Source organism: Piliocolobus tephrosceles, chromosome 8 (assembly GCF_002776525.5).
Source record: "Piliocolobus tephrosceles isolate RC106 chromosome 8, ASM277652v3, whole genome shotgun sequence".
Classification (NCBI taxonomy): Eukaryota; Metazoa; Chordata; class Mammalia; order Primates; family Cercopithecidae; genus Piliocolobus; species Piliocolobus tephrosceles.
The window spans coordinates 60,964,030-60,979,764 of record NC_045441.1 but is presented as its reverse complement, the minus strand read 5'-3'; the positions used below and the strand labels follow the sequence as shown (position 1 = coordinate 60,979,764).

Genomic DNA, 15,735 nt, shown 5'->3' with positions numbered 1-15,735 from the left:
GCTTGACATGGTTTGGGTCTGTGTCCCTGCCCAAATCTCATGTCCAGCTGGAATTCCCAATGTTGGAGGTGGGGTCTGGTGGGAACTAATTGGATCATGAGGGTGGATTTCCCTTTTGCTGCTGTTCTCGTGAGAGTGAGTTGTCCCAATACCTAGTTGTTTAAAAGCGTGTAGCACCCCTCACCTCATTCCTCGTCTTCCTGCTCAGTCAAGTAAGACCTGCCCGCTTCCCCTCCACCTTTTGCCATGATTGAAAATTTTCTGAGACATCCCTAGCCCTGATTCTTGTACAGCCTGCAGAACCATAAGCCAATTAAACGTCTTTTCTTTATAAATTAGTAGTCTCGGGTATTTCTTTACAGCAGTGCAAGAACAGACTAATACAGAGCTTTATAAGGATTTGAATATATTTTAGCTAGTTCTTACAACTATAACCTTAGCCATATTAAATAAAATGCCATCTTTAATTACCAGAAAATACATGGTAAATTATAAACATAACAACAATAATGTTTAATGCATACCAAATATCGGTGTTCCTACCAAAGGGTGTTGTCTTCATATGGTTTGTTTTGGCAAAAAACATAGTACCCAGCTTAAATACACTGAAGTTCTGACAAGTATTGTGAACTGAAAATACATAAAAAGATACATGTTTTCAGCAAGTGTGCACAGAAACTGTGTATTATATATAACTCATCTGTGATTTTATACTTAAAACCATATGAGTTTGAGGTGTACTCAGTATTTATCTCTGTGAATAACTGACTTTAGGAAAACAAAATATCATTTCCTTCTGGATCATAAAATGCCATTTGTTCATGCCTGTCTAAAAATCATAGATCCATCAGGTAAATGTAAAGAAAATAGCATTACCCAAGTTTCCACTTTTATGTAATAACTCCTACACTGATGAGCAGATTAATTCACCAGGCTGATTCACCATTTCCTTTCACCCAGGGCTCTTAACAAATCTTGTTATTGACTATGTAAATTCGTATGTGTTCTTTAAAAATTTGATGTTCTCAAGGTACTGGCCTTATAAATTTTTTTATACGTTGAAAAATGACTCACAGATGTCTTAAGGTAAATAAGCAGGGGAAGAGAGATTTATATTCCATTTACTTTGCTTTGAGTCTTAGTAGAAGAATAAGCTAAAAAATATATTTTATGTCTGTGGGACTAGATATGAAGAAATATTTTTATGATAAAACCATTCAATACTACTCTTATACATATAGTTCTACATCAACTCTTCTCTTATATAGTATAATATCACAGGAGTAAATTGTTTTTCAATAACCCCAAAGTATGTAATTTTCTGTTTTAAGGTCTCTCCTCACCTGATTATCATTTTCTAAATTTTTTGCCAAAGGGAAATTCAGTTCCATATCTCTTACTTTTCTTTTTGCTTATCTGAAAAAAAAAAACAATGAAAGTCATGGAGTTAGTATATGATGATGATTACCTGGAACTGCAAAACTGGTGGTCATTAGGTTATTTCTGTATGTGAAACATTAACAAACCAAATATACCAGTAAGTGGTCTTTATTATCCTCTAGACACCACTCTGCATCTAGGTAATCTCATTCCGTTCATTCTATTCCTGGCCTTCCACAGGATTGTAATGGGAAACCCCAGGGCTATGTCCCTGACTCCTCTCTTCTCCCTCCACACCTATACTTAGAAATGCTGTGTCCCATTCCCCAGACTCCTTTCTCTCCTATTCACTCTTGGCCAGGAAAATTTTCCTATCATTAGGTGTTTCTATGTCCTGCCTTCAAGGGAATATATTCCCACTTAAAAAGAACATTTAGGGAGGCACAATATTAACCCAAAGAAATGTGTGACCCCCAAATTGATAATTTCAGACTCTAGTATTTGACTAGCTCTGAGAAAGATAGAAAAAGTTTAAGAAACTTATGATTTATAATATCTTCTAAGAACCTGCTAACTTTTTTTTTTTTTGACAACACGTGTCGATGAGGAATGGCAGACCTTATGAGTCTGGCCTCTAATGAGAACCTTTTGGGAGTTTTTGCATTCAAATCACACTTAGTTTATACTAAACCTGCTCAGTAAGATTGATGTTTATATTTTATCACATATTTTCAGGCTAAAAAACAGGATCCTTTTAAATTCCAAGCTCCACAATATTTTTTCCTTATAAAGAGCTGTCACAAATTATTGCTGTTTCTTACCAATAACTAAACAAACTGCTATGGACTGAGTTACACCTTGCCCCCAATATTATTTGTTGAAACTCTAATTCCCAATGTGATGGTATTTGGAGATGGGGCCTTTGTAAAATAATTAGGTTTAGATGAGGTCATGAGGGCGTGGGGCTTCATGGTGAGATTACTGCCCTTCTAAGAGGAGACAACAGAGGCTTTTCTTCCTCATTTTCTCTCTCTCTCTCTCTCTCTTTTTCTCTTTCTCTCCCTCTGTCCACTTTATGATACCGTGAAATGCCATGAAAAAGCAGCCATTTTCAAGCCAAGAAGAGCACTTTCACTGGGGAACCAAATTGGCGGGCACCTTGATCTTGGACTTTTAAGCCCTCAGGACTGTGACTGTGAGAAATAAATTTCTGTTGTTTAAGCCACCCAGTCTATAGTACTTTTTATGACAGCCCAAGCTGAAAAATACACACAGAAATAAATAGAAAAATAAATAATGAATTGATCCCCTTCATTGTCATTATAAAGACAATATCACAAATAAAATACAAAATTTGGCCATAAGAACCCCATCCAAACAAATGAGCTCTTTTATATTAGAGTACATTTTATCAAGATAGGTGTTTTTTGTTTGTTTGTTTGTTTGTTTTTGTTTTGTTTTGTTGATGGAGTTTTGCTCTTGTCACCCAGGCTTGAGTGCAACGGTGCAATCTCAGCTTACTACAACCTTCACCTCCTGGGTTCAAGCGATTCTCTTGCTTCAGTCTCTTGAGTAGCTGGGATTACAGGCGCCTGCCACCACACCTGACTAATTTTTGTATTTTCAGTAGAGACAAAGTTTCACCATGTTGGCCAGGTTGGTCTCGTACTCCTGACCTCAGGTGATCCACCCGCCTTGGCCTCCCAGTGTGCTCGGATTGATAGGTTCTTAATGCATCAGTCTAAAGTCTTGCCCTGGGAGTACTGAAAATGTTAGCTATAAGAAGAGCTCTCGTGACTTAATGGGCAACCTTGATCCATATGTGTTACTTCTCCTGGTATAGCTCAAATATCCGTGAAAAGGTGGCTAAGACATTGATATTCTATGAAAAGTTGTAGTGAGCAAGCTGCTAAACATCACCACACTGCTGCAGTAAGCTCTGTGTAAGTCTTCAGAAGAGTACCTTGTTTGCAAGTGTTTATTTTATTTTAGTGGGTTGTACTCTGAGTAGGACAAAAATCACCAATCAAAGACATCCTACCAACTAAGATGAAAGAGATATAAAGAAAAAAATATTAAGCAATAAAAACACTAATGGCTACCAGGTAGTAGGCCCTTGCTATGTTCTGTAACTGTTCCAAATGATTGACAGGTAACAACTCATTCAATCATGAAAACAACTCCATAGATGTTATATACTCTTTTTATATATTACTGTAAGTTCCTACTTTAAGGATGAAGAAGGAGAGATTCAAAGAGACTAAATAACTTCCCTAGGACAGTTGGAGAGGTAATAGAAGAAAGAGATTTGAACCCAACACAAAGTGGCTCGCAACTCTTTTATTTCAAGCATGAGATATGGCCTCACAACAATACCCTTCCCAGCTACAGCAAAGGAGGTAAGATGACCCAAATGCAGCTTAGAGGCTGAAGAAAACAACCAACTCTGAAGCTAGGAAACATTTTTGTATCCTGCCTTCCAGTCATTATATGATCAGATACTGAGAAACCCTGAGCCTCACATGCTCACTGCCGTAGTAACAATGTACACACAGCCAGTAGACTCATTATATTCAACAAGTGAGAATTCATCGAGCTGAATAATTTCATTGACTCTAGACCTGCTTCATATTTCTTCAGCATATTATTCTTAATTCCCTCAACAATTAAAATCATATCAATGGGCTACACCAATGCCAACATTTGAAGACTTTTACTTCCAGCTGTGTAAGAGCTACACTTGAATCTGGTGTGACTGACAATATCAGGCTCTAAATGAAATCATGAGGCCACCAAATTATTATGGTGCAACAAGGCCAAACACTAAACCATCAAATAATCTTGGAGGCATTTTGCAGCCAATCTAAACAGTTAATAAAATGAGATCATAGGTTTTCCAGAAAGTAAAGCTAGCCATCTCTGCCTGATTCTGATAAACAAATTTCCATGTGAAATTTGGGGGAAGAAATTTAGAGTATTCCCTGGGGACTGGGTTCAGTCTCTAGCTATCCCAATTTCAGACTCACCGTGTTATACTGCAGGGTGAGGTTGATGTTCTCTTAAAGCTGTTCAGCTCATCTCTCTGATGGCTTACGGTTTTTTACCTTTTTAATTCTTCCAAATCTACATTAAAATGCCAAATATGATTTTCATTTAAATGCCAACATAAGGTTTATAAACATTATTGAGAAAGTGAAAGTGTAAAATTAGGAGTATACACACAAGATGAAACATCCAAACAAAAGAAGAAGAAAAAATAAAGAGATAATGAGAATGAGCAAAAGAGAAAATACACAGAAGGGAGAAATTGCAGCCACTGGATATGGAAAGAGTGGGAACAGATTTTAATTTACTCATGCATTTCTCATGAAGCTGTGGAAGATATGCTCCAAATGCTTACTCAGACTGGGGCTGGAGAATACAGGTTCCTATGGGAACAGAAGCAGCTTACTGCCATGGTAGTCTGCGTTCCAAATGTAAGTTGCAGCAGCAGCCTTCTTTTCCTATTCAGAATATTACTTGTGCTCTCAGTCTCAATTATTGCACTCCAGAGAGCTGTGAAGAGCAAGCCCGTATCCTTAGCTCCTTGTTTCTTCCTGTCTTCCGAATTCAGATGTGTATTCTTTCCAACAGTTTGTCTTTTTTTCCTTCCCTGCAATTTATCAGGCTATTTCCTTTCCCTCAACATTCCTTAAACACCCAGTACAGTGTATATATTATGTCTAAAACACAATGCTGCAGAAATGCGAAAGGTCACCTCATGTTGGCTAAACTGCCCAACTATCACCAGAGATGTATACTGCCTCATCAGAAACACACCGCCTATATTCATTTTGTTTTCATTGGTCCCTAAAGACAGATAAACAAATCAGCACCATTTTGAACTAAAGACAAATGAGCTCTCTTAGACGACAAATTATTTCTCTTGTCTACATAGACATTCTAATACCTTGCACCTTTTCATTACTAGGCTATTGTTTATTGTTATTGTTTACCTGGCTAGTGAGATAATCTTGACATATTATTTTGCAGCTGTATTAAGGTTCTTAGATATTCAGTTATCTTCTCATGCTTGGAAGTGTTTATTAACTAAGAAATAATGGATTCAGTATCCACTTTTAAAAACAATGTTTCTCAAAATAAAATCTGTATACCACCTGTAAAATAATCACTTCTGTGGTTATTAAAAATGATGATTATTCATCAACCAAAAGATACATAACTAAATACTGGCACATCAATACAATGGAAGTCTATTTAGCCATAAATTATATAAGCAACTGATACACACTATAAAATAAATATTTTACAAATATTGTGCTGAGTGAAAGAAACTGGATGCAAAAGAAGTGCATTTTATATGATCCATTTATATTAGTTTCCTCATAGGAATACAGTGTTCACTTTGATCACCCAAAGAAACTATAAATGGATCATATAATAGGCACTAAACTCATTGGGCATGGTGGCTGACACCTGTAGTCTCAGCACTTTGGGAGGCCGAGGCAGGTGGATCACTTGAGGCCAGGAGTTCAAGATCAGTCTGGCCAACATGGTGAAATCCCATCTCCACTAAAAATATAAAAATAGCTGGGCGTGGTGGCATGTGCCTGCAATCCCAGCTACTCGGGAGGCTGAGGCAGGAAAATTGCTTGAACCGGAGAGGTGGAGGTTGCAGTGAGCCGAGATTGGGCCACTGCACTCCAGCCTGGGCAACAGAGTGAGACTCTGTCTAAAAAAAATAAATAAATAAAATAATATGCACTAAACTAACAGAAACTGTTAGAAATCAGATCAGCAGTCACTCCTGGAAGGGGGATACTGAGTGGAAAGGAGCATGAGGGAATTTTCTTTGGTGCTGAAGATATTCTATGTCTTAATATACATTCACGAAAACTGATCAAATAAAATAATTAAGATCTTAACCTTTCCTTGTATTTAAACTACATCTCAGTTTTTAAAAATGCTGGTTCCTATGTCCTATCACCTAAGCATCTGCATTTATGGGAACAGACTATTCTGAAGAATGACTTTAGATTTACAGAAAAGTTCCAAAGATAATGTAGAGTTCCTATATACACTGGACCCAGTCTCCTCCACTGTCAACTTTTATATTACTATTTCACATTTGTCTTAACTAATGAACCAGTATTGATACACTGTTATTAAGCAAATCCCATACTTTATTCTGAATTATTTGGTTATTTTTTTCCCATTGTCCTTTTTCTGTCGTAGGACCCCGCCCAGAATACCACACTGCACTTTGTCATTATGTCTTCTTTAGCATCTCTTTACTATGACAATTTCTTGGACATTGTTGTTGTTTTTCATGACCTTGACAGTTTTGAGAAGCACTGGTCAGATATTTCATAAAATATCCCTCAGTTGAGGTTTGTTTGATGTTTTTCTCATGATGAGAGTAGGGCTATGGATTTTTGGGAGAAAGACCACTGAAGTGAAGTGTCATTCTTATCACACTAAAGCAATGGTACATATGATCAACATGACATCACTTACAGTGTTCACCTGGATCACCTAAGAAGCATCTGCATTTTAAAACCAGTTCCTTTGATATTTCCTATATTTACTAACTTTCAAAGTGCCATATTAAATTTTAACATTTCACAGAACATTAAACAAGTCAATGTTAGAAGCTGTAACACAACTCTCTGCTCAAAGCCATCTATTACTCCTCAGAAGAAGTGTCTGCCATATCTCTTTAATATGTCTTGTACCTCTGTGTCAGGAGATAGGATGGGTGCCCTGCTTTTCCCATGGGATGATCTTTTCCCCAAAACTCTCAGTTCCTTTGAAAGTCGTGCTACCCAATATGTTTACTGCCCAAGTAACTCTCTCTGACTCAGTCATCCACAAGCCTTTGATTGCCCCTGACAATTCCTTCAAGATTTTAATTTCCAACTGTTCCTTTTCCATAAACGCTTATTTCATATTTTTCAGTGACATCAGTATCCACACATGTGTTTCTTTCAATACATGTCCTCTCCATTTCTTGCCCCCATCTTTGGTGATCTTATCTCTGTTCCACCTCATCCATGGTCATGGTTAAACTTCATTATTAACAATTTTATCCACTCCAAAATTTCCAGTTTTAATCACCCCATCAAACACATCTGTTCTCTATGACATCCTCTTCTTCTATCCTCTTTAGAGTACTCTGCTTCCTAAAACTCTTTTCCTGTCTGTAAAAATCAAAAAACAAAAGAGAACAACAACAACAGAAATAATAACAAAAACCACATCACTTCTAGTCAGTTGTTCCTGCTAGCAATTTGTCAACATGAATCTCACTCAAGTCCTCACTCTCCTCCTTACCTTCCTTAGCTTCTATGGCCTAATATTAAAATATTCCTTCTATCATTGCCACATGGCGAAACTTAATCCTGTTTAGAACTAACTCTTTTCCTATCTTGCTCCTGAAATATAGCAGCTAATCATAAATGGTGGCAAAATGCATAATATGTCTGCTGTGATCACATTAATTTCATAACCACACTCATTAAGGGGGCCTTAGTGTAGCTCTGTCATCCCTCTTCATTTTCACTTATCCAATCCCATGGGGAATTATTTTATTTTATATTTCCATTGCCTTGGGAAATTATTCTCTTCTCTCTTCAAACTTTCGCCCCCTTCTCCACTGCTGCAACCTCGCTTTCAGTTAATGAGCTTGCTTATTATTTCATTGAGGAAGTAGAAATAACTAGAGGAAGATTCTTGCATGCTTCCACCACCATATAGAGCAACATCATTACCCATATGCCTTACCTGATTATCAAGGCAAACCCACCTATTTAAGTACTAAACCCATCCACTGCAGTGCACTCAAGGCCATTGCTCTTGCTATGGCTTTGTCTCTTGCATCATCATTTTTTTCACTAGTGGTCTCTTTCTATTAGTACATAAACACAAACTATCTTGAAGAAATCTTCCCTTGATTCTATATCCCTTCACATAGTCCCTGTCCCATTTTTCTCCTCTATAGTGAAGAGTTTTTATAGTCACAGTTTTTTTTCTTCTCTTCCCATTCCCTCTTGGACCCACACTGTTCAGGCTTGTGTTCGTGCTGTGCCACAGGGGCTGCTCTTGGCAAGGACACAAAAATTCTCTGTATTATGTTGTCTAGTGGTCATTTATTAGACATTCAATTTAACCAAATACTATCATTTACACGAACATTATTCACACATTATTACTTGAAACAACTTATTTACTTGACCTTCATAATACCAACCTTGTTTTTCTACACACCTCACTGGCTGCTCCTTCTCATTCTCCTTTGATAATTCCTCTACACCTCCCAGATCTTTAAACACAGGTATGTTTCGGGACTCAGCTCTCTCACACAGGTGATCTTTTTGTATTCTGCAGCTTTAAATGTGACTACCAACTTTAAAATTCCTAAATTTATATTTCTAGTCTGAATTTCTCCCTAGAACTGGAAACTCATATCTTCATTTCTTGATATCTTTATTTAGATATCCAATATGCATCTGTAAAAGAAAAATTGCACCAGATAAGTTAAATGGGAAATGAAGACTTTATTCAAGACTATTGCAATAAAGGAGAAAGATTGAACTCAACTCTGATAAAACAAAAAGTGAGAGAGTTTCAAGCACTGAAGCGAGCTAATGGAAGAACAGTGGAAAACTGACATCAGGGGAAAGGTTGATTCAGGTAATTAGCACATCGGTTTTTGCAATTGGTGCTTATTGAAGTTAGATTCCTCCCCTCCCACAGAGACTAAGAAATAGAGATGCTTTCTTTCTTTTTATCTTTTAAAGTTTTATTTTGGTTTCAATTGACATGTAATAATTGTGTATGTATGTGTATATATATGTATATGTGTGTGTGTATATATATATAATATATATATGCCTATAGTCATATACCTATATGGTACATTTAAGAGGGATAGTGTAATGTTTCAATATATGTATACATTGCGTACTCATCAAATCAAGGTAACTAGCATATCCATCACCTCCAATATCTGTCATATCTTTGTGGTGAGAAAACTCAAAATCCTTTGTTCTAGCTATTTTGAAGTATATAATACATTATTCTTCACTGTAGTCACCTTACTTTGCAATAGGACACCAGAAATTATTCCTCTAACTAATTTTGTACCCATTGACCAACATCTCCCCATCTCCCCCACCTCTGGTAACCACTATTCTACTCTCTACTTCTGTGAGATCAACTTCTTTATAATCCACATATAAGTGAGATCATGTGGTATTTGTCGTTTTGTACTTGGTTTATCTCACATAATATAAAAAGACAAAATAACAAATGTTAGTGAGGGTGTGGGGAAAGGGAACTCTTATATATACTGTTAATGGGAATGTAAATGAGTATAGCCATTATGGACAACAGTGTGTAAGTTCCTCAAAATACTAAAAATAGAACTACCATATGATACAATAATCCAACTACTGGGTTTACATCAAAAGGAAATAAAATCAGTATGTCAAAGAGATGTCTGTGCTCCCATGTTTACTGCGGCACTATTTAAACTAGCCAAGACATGGAATCAACCTAAATGTCAATGAATGAATGAATGGATTAAAAAATGTGGTGCGTATGTAAACAATATAAAACTACTCAGCCATAATAATAAACAAAATTGTGTCATTTGGAATAACATGGATAAACCTAGAGGTGCCATCTTTCTTAAAGATTACATGTCAAAGGGATTGCTTCTAGCAGCTTGGGAAGAATATTTCTGGGATGTGGAAGATTTGGGTCTCAGGAGGGCAGAAACAGTTTTCTCTTGCAAATTATCTAAAATTAGTGTTCTTTAAAAAGAAATGCTATAAGCCTATAGTCAGGAAGAAACTTGTCCAAAATACAGTCAACTTGAGGGGAATTTTAAGGCCATCCTGGTCATATCTTAAGCTTAAAATCACCAAAAATGAATTATTGATTTTCTTCTACCCTCAAACTTGTCCATCCCCCAGCATTCTCCAACTCAGTTGCAATTATATTCTGCCAGTTATTTGGTCAAAAACCTTAGAGTCAACACTGATACTTTCTACCTTCCTCTCTGTCTCCCCCCAGCACCCCCACCCACTTCCAATTCCTCTTTAATCTTTATCTAGCTTCCAACCACTTTTCATCAGACTTTTCACTCCACCCTAACCCAAGGCAGCAAAATTGTCCAATGTATTATTAAATTACTTTCCTACTATTCTTTCTGGTTTCATTCTTTCTTGTCCTATAGTCTACCATGACTGCCAAGTTTCTATTCCACTCAAATCCAAAGCTGTTATCTTGGCTTAAAAAGCTCAATATATTCCTCTTCCTGTTTTCTCCTTACTTTAATCTCGACCTTTGCCCCCACACTCTAGATTCTCCGTGCATATTTGCCTTTCTTAGTCACATGTGCCTCTTTGTTGTCCGTCATACGTTCCAATTCTGTCTCTACCTCCAGAATTTATGACTTGCTTTCTTCATTGTTTGAAACACTCTTCATACAGATACCATCTTTCTTTCTTCTTTCTTCTGTCAGGTCTCAGTTCCAATGTCAAACATTACTACCTATTTTGGTCTTTCCCTAAGCTCATGTAATATTACAATATAACAGCCCTGTTTTTTCTTCATAGTTCTTATCACCACTTGGTGTATTATTGTGTTTGCTTAACTGTTTGTCTCTCCAATTAGAATGTATGTTCTTTGAGAACCAGGACTTCTTACATGTTTGTTTACCAGAGAAAGTGTGCCAGGAGCAGAGTAAGCAAAAAGTATTTGTAAAATAAATGAATAAATTTTCTGCCTTAGATTGATGGTTACAAATGGCTATTGACTCCCATTAAAGCACTTCACAATCTTCAGTGAACCAGTGCTATGCCCTTTTTTATTCTTTCAGCCCTGGCCTCTCTTACCTTCAGTGATTTAATCATCAACATATTTGATTATCTTGGCTGCACAGATAATAATCTTCAATGTTTGAACTATTTAATGAAAAAGCTATACTTGAAACTAACCTCTTAGCTCTGCAATGCATTTCTCTGCATATAAATACCTGCATTCTCATTTCTCCCTATCCTTTTGACCCACTACAGCTATCTCTGTCTGGATTATGATCTCTAAGTTATTTAACTTCACCCTGGTCTTGCTTACTCTTCTCTCTCATTCAACCCCTTCTCTCCCAGGATAAGTTCTATAATCAGTCAATTTGGTAATGTGCTCATTACTGCTCCCAATTCATTCATATTTTAGCAAACACTTAGCATGCTGAGGCTTCTGATCCTCAGCATTTGTAAAAATCTAACATTTATTGTATCTTTTCTAATTCCTTGGTTTCATGTGGTATCTTTCATCCTACTCAGTAATCTTTTTGTTCACACACTGATTGTTTTTTTGGTTCATGTTTCCATGGTCTGTAGATTCCATTGTATATGGCCTCAAATCATGCCTTTGTCCCTCTAAACATAAATCTAATTTCCTTTTTCTATTACAATCAGTAGACAGCTTTATATTTTATCTTATTTCAGTCATTTGATGTGAGATTTTCCAGATTTCTCCTTAGCACTAAAATGCATCCCTTTTTAAAATAGAATTCATCGCTTCCTTAACTCCAATATTCAACAAAAAGATTATTTTTTGTTACCCTAAACCTCCAAATTCTATACATGTTAACAATCTATCCCATCTTATTTGGGATCTTCTTCCCATATACTCAGGGGTTATTTTTCTCCAGCATATTTAATCAACCCTGTCTCTCTGTTTATAATTATTCATTATTTTAATCATTTTATGGTAGTCATTTTTTGTTATTTGTGTACTTTGATTAGTTGGGAATTTTTAAGAACAAAGATAAAGTCTAACTATTTCCAATATTTTCCACATTATAAAGCTATCACACTGTAAATACTGAATAAATGAATGTTATTAAGGCTTTGAAAAGAGCATGGGGAAATATAGAATATTGTATAGAATATTAGATGCCTTTCTCAATTCACCCCAGAATTGCCATAAACTAATAGCTAATTACTCCAAATTTGTGATTGTGGTAGTGGTGGCGGCAGCAAGGCATTATTTACTTAAAATATTTGATATTTTATGGCAATGTTCTTAAAGCTTTCCAAAATCTAAAGCTGAGTCCTGACTAGTCTTAGAGCTTCTTTGGCCTCATTTCAGAGTCTAATTGAATGATTAATGAAATCCTTGCTCTCCATCTGCCTTTTGAACGTTCTATTGAATCTCCATTGAATCCAACCTCATTCATCAGGCATGTTGTCTGGAAGAGTCTCAGAGAATCCCTTCTGGGAGTTTTAGAGTCTTCCATTTGACCTTGGAGAGAGACTGATCTTGAAATTGTACTATACAACCGAATTTTCCATTTGTTATACCTTCTTAGTGACCACAAAAGCAAAGGAGTCTATAAATACATTATGTTAAGAAAAAAATTAATATTTGTATTGATTCACTGGAGTTGCATTTTAAATTAAAACAAAGGCCTGAATTTTATCATTCTTTCTAGTGTATTTAATTTTGACAGCTATTAGACGGCTCTCTGTTATTGTCAAAACATATTATGGTCGTTTTCTAATTTTTCTACTCTCATAAGTTTCAGTTCTTGTAGCAAAGATGACAAAAACATTTTATTACTTTTATTTTAGAAAACTTTTTCAAATAATTTTTATTCAGATTCTTGTTGAGCTATCTACACAACTTCCTCTGCAAGAAGAAATTTTAAAATCCCCCTTTGAACTATTCTTTAATATAACTGAAGGAGTATATTAAAATTTTTACAAACAAACAAAAAAACCCTATATCTATATCTTTTGTCAGAAATAGGTAGTGTTTAGGTGGACAGAGAAGTATAATGGAGTTTGAGAAGCTCTGCTTAATTTCTTATTTTGTCACCAAGACTCCAAGGAATTTTTTTAAAAATAGTAATGGTCCTGTTACAGCCGTTCTCCTTCACCTGCTCGCTATTTCCACTAAAATGGATTTATGTTAAACATCCCATACCACACCAGAGTGGTATACTTTTTACAATTGATGAACCTACATTGACACATCATTATCAATTAACATCCATAGTTTATTTCAGGGTTTACTTTGGGTGGTATACATTCTCTGGATTTTGACAAATGAATAATGACATGGAGACACCATTGCAGCATCATACAAAATAGTTTCACTTCCCTAAAAATTTTCTGTGCTTCAACTGTTCTTCCCTCCTGCCTCCCTAACTCTTGGAAACCAATGATCTTTTTTACTATATCCATAGTTTTGTTTTTTCCAGAATGCCATACTTTGAAATCATATAGTATGTAACCTTTTCAGATTGGCTTCTTTTACTAAGTAATGTGCATTTAAGCTACCTGTTTGTCTTTTCATGGTTTGATAGCTCATTTCTTTTCGTGTTTTTCTTTTCTTTTCTTTTCTTTTTTTTTTTTTTTTTTTTTTTGAGATGGAGTTTTGCTCTGTCATCCAGGCTGGAGTGCAGTGGTGCAATCTTGGCACAATGCAACCTCCACCTCCCGGGTTCAAGTGATTCTCCTGCCTCAGGCTCCCGAGTAGCTGGGACTACAGGCACATGCCACCACACCCGGTTAATTTTTTGTATTTTTAGTAGGGGGGAGGTTTTCACTGTGTTAGCCAGGCTGGTCTTGATCTCCTGAGCTTGTGATCTGCCTGCCTCAGCCTCCCACAGTGCTGGGATTACAGGCATGAGCCACCGTGCCCATCCTGATAGCTCATTTCTTTTTAGTGAAGAATAACATTCCATTGTCTGGATGTATTACAGTTTTTTTATCCATTTACCTACTGTAGGACATCTTGTTGCTTCCAAATTTGGGTAATTATGAAGAAAGCTGCTATAAACATCCATGTGCAGGATTTTGTGTGAACGTATGTTTCCAACTCCTTTGGATGAATACCAAGAAGCATGACTGCTGGGTTGTATGCTAAGAGTATGTTTAGTTTTGTAAGAAACCACCAAACCATCTTCAAATTGACTCTATCATATCGCCAGCAATGACTGAGACTGAAATGGATATACCGTATCATTAGGAATGACTAAGAGTTTCCATTGCTTCACATCTTCACCAGCATTTCGTGTTAGCGTTCTGGATTTTGGCCATTCTAGTAGATGTGTAGTGGTTTCTCATTGTTGTGTTAATTTGCATTTCTCTTATGACATATAATGTGGAACATATTTTCATATGTTTATTTGCCATCCATGTATCTTCTTTGGTGAGGTGTAAAGATCTTGGCACTTTTTAAATTCTGTTTTTAATTTTCTTGTTGTTGAGTTTAAGAGTTTTCTGTGTGTTTTTTGTAATAGTTATGCATTTACAGTATTTACATATGTAATCCATCCTAATTTTTGTGAAAGGTGTAAGGTCTATGTCTAGATTCTTTTTTTTTTTTTTGCATGCAAATGCTAATTGTCCTAGCACTGTTTGTGGAAAAGATTATTTTTGCTCCATTGTATCATCTTTGCTTCTTTGTTGAAGATCAGTTAACTATATTTATGTGGATCTATTTTAGGGCTTTCTATTTTGTTCCATTGATCTATTTGTCTATTCTTTCACCAGTACCACACATTTTGATGACTGTAGCTTTATAGTAAGTCTTGAAATCGATAGTGTTAGTCCTTTAACTTTGTTCTTCTCCTTCAAAATTGAATTGGCTGTTCTGGTTCTCTTGTCTGTCCATATAAATTTTTGAATCAGTTTATTCACATAAGAACTTACTGAGCTTTTGATTGGGATTGTGTTGTATCTGTATATCAAGTTGGGAAGAACTGACATCTTGATAATACTGAATCTTCCTATCCACAAACATGAAATATCTCTCCATTTATTTAGTTCTTTGATATTTATTATTAGAATTTTATAGTTTTGTTTATATAAATCTTGTACATATTTTGTTAGATTTATACTAAGTATTTCACTGTTGGAGGGAGTGCTAATGTAAATGGTATATGTTTTTAATTTCAAATTCCACTTACTCATTGCTGGTATATAGACAAATGATGGACTTTTTAATATTAACCTTGTATCATGCAACCTTGCTATAATCACTTATTAATTTCAGAAAAAAATAGTTAATTCTTTTGGTTTTTCCACATAGATAATTATATCATCTGAAAATAAACACAGTTTTATTTCATCCTTCCCAATATGCCTATCTTTTTTAATTTTTATAAAAAAAAAAGTATTGCATTAGCTCAGACTACCAATATGATCTTGAAAAAGAATGTTAAGAGGAACTCCCTTTTGTTTTTCCTCATTTTTGCAGGAAAGTGTCTAGATTTTCACCATTAAGTATTATGTTAGTATAAGATATTTCTGTGTATATATTATTTATCCAGTTAAT

General features: G+C 35.7%; 1 long non-coding RNA gene across 1 annotated transcript in view; it reads right to left on the bottom strand.

Moving 5' to 3' along the window:
• The window catches only part of LOC111545019, a 50,427-nt gene extending 41,530 nt beyond the window's left edge, over window positions 1-8,897 (bottom strand). The window contains exons 1-2 of the long non-coding RNA XR_002732316.1: window positions 8,630-8,897; window positions 1,344-1,416 (exon numbers count right to left, since the gene is read on the bottom strand). This is a non-coding gene — a long non-coding RNA (uncharacterized LOC111545019). The remainder of the gene's footprint in view (window positions 1-1,343; window positions 1,417-8,629) is intronic.
• Window positions 8,898-15,735: the final 6,838 nt, after the last annotated feature.